General features: G+C 35.3%; 1 protein-coding gene across 9 annotated transcripts in view; it reads left to right on the top strand.

The window, feature by feature from the left end:
* Positions 1 to 233: 233 nt before the first annotated feature.
* Dscam3 (Down syndrome cell adhesion molecule 3) overlaps positions 234 to 8,656 on the top strand; it is a 2,377,722-nt gene continuing 2,369,299 nt past the window's right edge. For all 9 annotated transcript variants that reach the window (XR_011333174.1, XR_011333173.1, XR_011333172.1 and 6 more), the window contains exon 1: positions 234 to 387. The gene's annotated coding sequence lies outside the window, so the exon portion shown is untranslated. The remainder of the gene's footprint in view (positions 388 to 8,656) is intronic.

Raw genomic sequence — 8,656 nt, 5'->3', positions numbered from 1 at the left:
GGATAAAGAATAGGCGTTTAATACATTTCTTGATTTATGTGAGATTTGTCCTGACTCCGGGATATATACATATTTCAGCAGCAGTGTCAACGGTTAACCCCTAGGAGCGCCTGTCAGTTAACAAAGATGCTCCAATCCCGTCTCTGTTTAGCGCCGCCGTCGCTAGTAACTTGGAAGCGTGTGTATAAGGTAGCGCGGGGCAGAGGGCTGTCGAAGGGGAGGAATATAGTGGATCGTGGCGCGGAGTCTGTCAGTTCGCGCCCGACTCTCGCGCAGGGTGCATGTTTTACTTTTCGCTCCAGAGGGTGAGTTCGCGATCACGCAAAATAGCACGTTCTTCGTTGCCGGGACCACGGAAGTCTTGCAACTTTTCGTTCACTTTATTGGGTGAGTACTGCAATTTATTGTGGCTTGTGTGTTGTGGTTGATTGATAACGGAACGCAGAAAATCTTACAGTAATAATATTCGTCAATATTAGATAAAAATAGTTATATTTTCTAATGTAATAAATTATTACTTATTCCATTATGTTTCGTGGTTAGGATTTTGTGATGTGTTGTTATTCTTCAGGTCTGAACGTGTTTTCTAACATTCAACAGTGGTGTTAGTTACTGAATGAGTTCCATTGTAATTTTTCGTGGTTGGGATTTTGTGAAAAGTCCTTGCGGAACTGTATTGCGGAGACATTTTGCGCAAATTATTTGCAAAAAAGAGTGCACTTCGGTTTCATTCAAGAAATTCCTATATTATTATTATTATTATTATTATTATTATTATTATTATTATTATTATTATTATTATTATTATTTTTTTTTTTTTATTGGTAATTTGTTGGAGACGTCATTGCACATAGGCCATCTTATTAAATATTGAACAAGTTCTGAATTATAACCTAAAATAAGACACTTTCCCGACACTTATTCATGATAAGGTTAAACGAGCAACGCATCTTGTATTTTTGGTCCAGGGAAAATACTTCGTTTAACCGTGGTCTATATGCAAGGACGTCTCCTAGCAAATTACATTATTATTATTATTATTATTATTATTATTATTATTATTATTATTATTTTTATTGGTAATTTGTTGGAGACGTCATTGTACATAGGCCATCTTATTAAATATTGAACAAGTTCTGAATTATAACCTAAAATAAGACACTTTCCCGACACTTATTCATAATAAGGGAAACGAGCAACGCATCTTGTATTTTTGGTCTAAGGAAAATACTTCGTTTAACCGTGGTCTATATGCAACGACGTCTCCTAGCAAATTACATTATTATTATTATTATTATTATTATTATTATTATTATTATTATTAGTCAGTTTACAATGCCTTTTGACATTTTCTGATAGCCAAATATTAATTTACAGTCACTGATAAATGTATCGCACTACAAGATACCACTCCCCTCTCTCTCTCTCCTTAGATCTTCTCATAATTGTCTTCTTTCCATAGCTTCCAGAATGCCATTTTTCCATGTTGTCATAGGTCTTCCTCTTTTTCTTCTTCTTCTTGTGGGGTGCAATCATATGCCAACCTTGGTAATCTTTCCGTATTCATTCGCATCATATGCCCATACCATATTAGTTGTTTTGTGAAACTATCCTCTACAATATCATTCTTAACTTGCATTTTCTTTCCGATTATATCGTTTCTAATTTTATCTCTTCTTGAAATGCCTGCTGGTTGTCTCCAATAATCCATTTCTAAGGCCAAAAAATTATTTTTTTATGCGTTTTGCAATTACCAAGTTTCTGCCCCATATAAAGTTGTACTTCTCACAATTGATTTATAAATTTTATGTTTAGTTTCAATTCTGAATTTATTATCTTATAATACTTGAATGAGCCACTGAAAATGTTAAATTGAAGAGTTCGCGGAAAAACTATGAATGTCACAGTTTTGTTAACGTTGATGTCATTATCTATTTCAATGGATTACTGCGAAATTTAATGTTGTTCTTATGGAAAATGGTAAAAAGGAGAATTATCACCACGAATACAGTAATCCTTTCCTTTATTTTCTATATAAACAGCACTACATCTTGCAGTTATAGACTCAATTAGATCATTATCTAATCCTTAACAGAAATGTGACATTCATCGTTTTTCATACCACAATTATACAGACTTTTTTATTATTAGTCAGAATTGTACAAAATATGCTACATTATTTAATTAGTAAGCTATTACCATGCCAACTAAAACGTAATGACCTTTATTATGAATAGTACATTATGAAACAAGTTTATAATGTTGTATCTTATGACACGAGTCAATATCTAGGGAACGAGCGAAGCGAGTTTCTTAATTTTGCTGTGTGCAATAACTGTACAACATTATAAACATGTTCCATAAGTTATTTTTATACGACAGTGTTATTTTTATTTTTTTTTATTTATTTTAATTATTTAGTGACGCTGTATCAACTACTAGGTTATTTAGCGTCGATGGGATTGGTGATATAGAGATGGTATTTGGCGAGGTGAGGCCGAGGATTCGCCATAGATTATCTGACATTCACCTCAAGGTTGGAGAAAATCGCGGGGAAAAAACCAAGTATGTAATTAGCCCAAGCGAGGATCAAACACGCGCCCGAGCGCAGTTTCAAATCGACAGGCAAGTGCCTCAGCCGACTGAGCTACGCCGGCCGTTCGGCAGCGTTATAAAACAATTAAGAAAGAACATCAAATTTGTAATAATTATGGGTAGTTTTATATCATGGTCTATGAAAAAAGAGGTTGCTATGACAACAATGATGTATTTAATGGCGCGGCAAATGTTTTCATAATATTAACTTTGTGGCATAAGTTATGCCATCATAATAGAAGTCATGACGTTTTAGTTTGCACTTACAGCACTTATACAATAATGTGACATTATGCACGATTTTCACTAACGGTAAAGACTGTTTATAATGCTAGAGTACAAACAAATTATGAAGCTATTTCACGTGCAATAATGTTTGAATAGACTACGTCACTGTTGTTATAGCAACTCATTCTTCATATACCATGATTTTAAACTAACCACCTTACAAGTTTGATATGTTATTTCTTTATTATTTGTTTTATAATGCCCCCATAAGAATAGCATTTGATGGTCTCTTTTGAAGGTGACAGTTGAAGTAGTTTATGTATACCGTGAAGTAGGAGCGAATCTCTTAAATGTCTGTGTCCAATGTCTCTATTGCAAGCGACCTTAAGTAGTTTATTCCTGCCGTTAAGTAGAGATGAATCTATAAAAGTTATCTGCCCGATGGCTCTGTTGTAGATGACCGTTGAAGAGTTTATGCCTGCGGTCAAATAGAAACGGATCTATAGAAGTTGTCTGCCCGATGGACTTTATTGGATATGATCATTGAAATAGTTCATACTTGCCGTCAAGCGTGTAGATTATTTATTTATTGGTTATTTTACGACGCTTTTCAACTACTATGGTTATATAGCGCTTGAATGAGATTGTATTGAATTGTATTTATTAACATTCCATGGTATTGATACATTGCTTACAGCTTGAATATGGAACAAGTCAAAAAACTTAATACTATTATAAAATCTTAATTTATAGTCACAGTTTAGATTAAATATATACAGACGAGATTTACAATATAGTCTACTAGTACAACACAAAGTTTTAGTATCAATTTCATGAACTGTTATTTAATGTCATGAATTCACCTACAGAATAGAAGGCGTGAGAAATTAGGTACTTCTTTAATTTGGCCCTAAATAATTTTATGTTTTGAGTTTCATTTTTTATATCGATAGGGAGGCTATTACAAATTTTTACTGCCATATAACGCACTCCTTTTTGATAGCACGATAGACTTGCCGATGGAGTATGAAAGTCATTTTTTGACGTGTATTTATGCCATGAACTGTTGAATTAGTTACAAAGTTTTCACGATTACATACGAGGAAGATTATTAATGAAAATATATAGGGCCGTATTCATAGACATTTTTAGCGCGGGTTTCCGGTGGATGATCAGCGTTTTTCGTATTCATAAACCAGTGTTAGCTACAGGATATGATTTGAATTCTGTACTAGTAACCAGTGGATAGCCGGGGCTAGCTTAGTACGCTCGTAGCGCGTGCTGCGAAATGTCTATGAATAGCACCCTATACAGACAAGCCCTAGATTTGGCACCTACTATTATTCTAATTACTCTTTTTTGTAATAGAAATGTACTGTTACTATCTGTGGAATTTCCCCAGAATATCATTCCAAAACTCATTACCGAGTGGAAGTATGCAAAGTATATTTTTTTAAGGTATTGATATTTACTATCTTTTACATAGATCTAATAGCAAAACAAGCTGAATTTAGTTTGGGGTTAATTTCTTTAATATGATTTTACCAATTTAACACATTATCGATTTTTAAGCCAAGAAATTTGGTTGTTGTTGTTTCTAACAGGGATCTTTTGTTAATTATTGCGTTAGAAATTTGCGACGTTGAATTGGGGCAGGATTTAAATTGAATTATGTTAGTTTTGTTACAATTTAATAGGTACCAATTTATTGACTGAGAACATGTCACATATTTTGAAGAGAATTTCCTCTGTTGGAGATTGGAATGTGTTGGGGTTATTGGCTGTAATTACTGTACTTGTGTCATCTGCAAATAATATGGGGTGACCTACATCTTTTATTAGGGGGGCAAGATCATTTAGTCCACACCTGTGGAGTAACGGTTAGCGAGTCTGGCCGCGAAACCAGGTGGCCCGGGTTCGATTCCCGGTCGGGGCAAGTTACCTGGTTGAGGCTTTTTCCGGGGTTTTCCCTCAACCCAATATGAGCAAATGCTGGGTAACTTTCGGTGCTGGACCCCGGATTCATTTCACCGGCATTATCATCTTCATCTCATTCAGACGCTAAATAACCTAAGCTGTTGATAAAGTGTCGTAAAATAACCTACTAAAATTAAAAAAAAAAAGATCATTTATAAACACTAGAAAAAGTAGGGAACCTAATATTGATCATAGAGGAATTCCATTATTAATAGTTCCCCATGTAGATGCAGATTTCAGATGCAGATGAAGGTGATTTCAGCGAAATGAGTCCAGGATCCAACGTCGAAAGTTACCCAACATTTGCTCTTAATGGGTTGAGGGAAAACCGCGGGAAAAACCTCAACCAGGTAACTTGCCCCTACCAGGATTTGAACCCGGGCCCACTAGTTTCATGATCAAGCGTGCTAACCGTTACACCACAGCGGTGGACTCAAGCGTGTAATGCTAATATGTAATGTTTGTCTGTCTAATGTCCTCTGTGTCCTCTGTTGGAGGAGATGATTGAATTAGTTTATGCCTGCCGTCAAACTGGGGCGAATCTATAAAAGTTGTCCCTCTGATGATTTGTTTTGGAGATGACCGTTGATGTAGTTTATTCGTGCCTTCATGTGGGACGAATGTACGAAAGTTGTCCGATGTTTCCTATGGCAGGTGACCGTTGAAGTTGGGAAATTGTTACGAGAAATTTGAGATGAAATCTGTCTAGAAGAAATAACCGTTTAATGAAGTGACCACTAAGCTGAATGACCGCTCCAGCAAGTAGGCCTACGTACAGTGACACTGTTTTGTTACGCCGCGGGGTTTTCGTTTGCCGCGTTGCCCGCGCAGTTTGTGTATTTCCCGCCTGCGTCCACTAACGAACGCCTCGCCAAACAATGACAGTTTCGAGTTACTTTATCATCTGTACTCGCGCGTGAAGGTTGAATTAGTCGTGTTGTATTGCGTGTGTGTGTGTTCGGCGTTGTTGCAATGCGATTTTCATTACGTGAACGTATGCATATGCTTACTACATAAAATACAGAAAATCTTGTGCGAGAACACGACAGAACTTATGTAACAAATTTCCAAATAGATTCGTGCCTAATGCCACTATAATAACAAGGTTAGCCAAAAAATTCAAACAGAGAGGTTCAGTAAATGAACGTAAAATACAGAAGAAAAGTTAGACGAGACAGGACAGAGACTGGAGCACACCCAGCAAAAATCTCAAGCGTTTGTCGCAGGAAACAGAAGTAAGTTAGTCCGCTCGTCAAGCAACAAAATTACTTAAATTAAAGCCGTACAGAATTCAGTATTTCAAAAGTTAAATGAACAAGATCACAATAAGAGGTTGCATTTTTGTAATTGGATTTTAGAGAAAGTAAATTCCGAGGAAATTGATCCGACATTAATTTATTTTTCTGAGGAGGACTATTTTCATTTAAATGGACACATATCCTCACAAAATCATCAGTATCACAGTCAGGAGAAACCCAATCTTGTACTCGAAACACCTTTGTACGGTGAAAAAATAAGCGTATGGTGTGCAATGAACGAACACACAATTATTGGGCCTATTTTTACTCAGAGCACAATTACCAGCGAGCGTTATGTGAATGAGATTATTGACCAATTTTTAGATGAACTGACTTAAGGAGAACGTTCCTCAGTATATTTCCAACAAGACTCTGCCACTGCTCATATTGCCGAAGAATCTATGAGAGAATTACGTCGAATTTTCAGAAGGCGAATTATGAGTAAAAACTTGTGGACCCCACGAAGTCCAGATTTAACGCCATGCGATTTCTATCTATGGGGGGCATTTAAAAATAAGGTTTATGCGAAAAACCCGCATGCAATAAATGAGCTTAAAGACTATAATATATAAAAGCTAAAATCGAGTCAATCAGTGAAGCAGAACTTCTTAAAGTAATTAACAATTTCATAAGAAGGTGTCAACAGTGTGTAGCAGTTGGTGGAGGACATTTTCAACACCTACTTTGAGCTGGGCAAGTACAAATTCCTATATTAAATGTTTCAGTGCCGGCAGACCCGGTGGCCGCATGGCCGCAGATAAGTTTCTAGCCTCGGGCGACGGAAAAATTAAAACCGCGCGACTAAACAAAACAGTGTCACTGTAGTACCACGGTCTAGTATATACAGTCACGAAGCTCAATACGTAGTAAATATGCATCGATAGATAGCTGCTAACCACTAGGATCGCTAATATCGCCTCATTACAGACAATGCGAAATAGTACCGGGACAGTCTATTGTCGCTAGCACCCTCACAACTCAAGCTTCGTGACTATAGGTATACTAGACCGTGGTAGTACTGTAGTGTTATTCCATGTACAGTAGTGGCAAAAAAACCGGACCGACCCTTGTAGCTGATTTCAGAGCCTTGTTCACTCCAGAGCACTATAGACTGGTAACTAAGACTTTCGTGGTTCGAAGCCTGCGTGGCAAGGAACCTTTTTTTTTTTTTTTTGTTACTTATTCAAATTTATTCCCAATACTTTTCGATTGCTGTTAAAATTCATGTTCTGTGAATAATAAGAACTACATAATAATTAAGAACTACATACTATTACATGAAATCGATTTGTGAGTGTTAGCCGATTTTTATAGGTTATTCTGTGTGTATATAAATTGTCATTTAGGCCTATCATAAAGTAGAATTGGGATATGAATTGTAAATAACTTAATTATGTATCATGTTTAGTTAATATTTTATTATAGCCCATTTAAGTTTGTTAATGTGAATGAAAATTATTTTTATATTTAAGTATGACTTTCCTATTTTTGTCATTGTTTCAATATGTATTTTACTTCTGGTAGTGTGGAAGAGAAAAGGCCTCATGGCCTTAACTCTGCCAGAATAAATAAATAAATACATAAATAAATAAATAAATAAATAAATAAATAAATAAATAAATAAATAAATAAATAAATAAATAAATAAATAAATAAATAAATAAATAAATAAATAAATAAATAAATAAATAAATAAATGAATAAAAAGTTAATTAAGTAGTTAAACATCGCGGCAATCGAAAAGTATTGGGAATAAATTTGAATAAGGAAGAAAAAAAGTTTCCTTCCGAGGCAGGATTCGAACCACGAAAGTCTTAGCTACCAGTCTATCGTGCTCTGGAGTGAACAAGGCTCTGAAATCAGCTACAAGGGTCGGTCCGGTTTTTTTTGCCACTACTGTACTTAAATTAGTATAATAGTAATATGCGTTACAAGAGCGGTATGTTGAAGTTTTCATGTTCGAGGAAAAGTTTGAAAAAGCGAAACGTAGTTTAACATTGTTGCTTTAAAAAGTTTTCTGTGTTTACTATACTCCAGCAGGCCGTGATATACGTCTGTATTCCCCCCCCCCCCCCCCAGTCTATAAATGCGAATTTAAAACAAACGGTAAGGTTATGTAATGATTTATTTTTCATTTTAATATTTTAAGAATATTATTTATATAACATATTGCAGTAATAATATCGGCAAGTTTAATTTTGCCGGCCAAGGAGATGTTTAGAAATGGAAAATATCTTTGACATCTAATTCTGCACATTTTTTCACGGCTTCCTTAATGTTACTTGCATCACGAATGCAGTAACTTTACTGGAGTTGTAGAGTTTACTTAATTTTGCAAATATTTAAAAACAATAATTAACAGTGAAATTTAGGTGAAATTGCAGTGGTAAGTTTCCAATTTATAATTATTACTATATTGAACGTCTCTAAAAATAATATGTTAAAAGCCTAAAGCAGTAAAATCAATATGTCACTTAAGCGGTAAGAAGAGGGAAATTGTTATGTGTGTTAGGTTGGGAATACTGAATGTGGAATTTTAGACTTTCCGCGGATTGGTT

This window comes from Periplaneta americana, chromosome 7, assembly GCF_040183065.1.
Source record: "Periplaneta americana isolate PAMFEO1 chromosome 7, P.americana_PAMFEO1_priV1, whole genome shotgun sequence".
Lineage (NCBI taxonomy): Eukaryota > Metazoa > Arthropoda > Insecta > Blattodea > Blattidae > Periplaneta > Periplaneta americana.
This window is presented reverse-complemented; position numbering and strand designations above follow the sequence as displayed.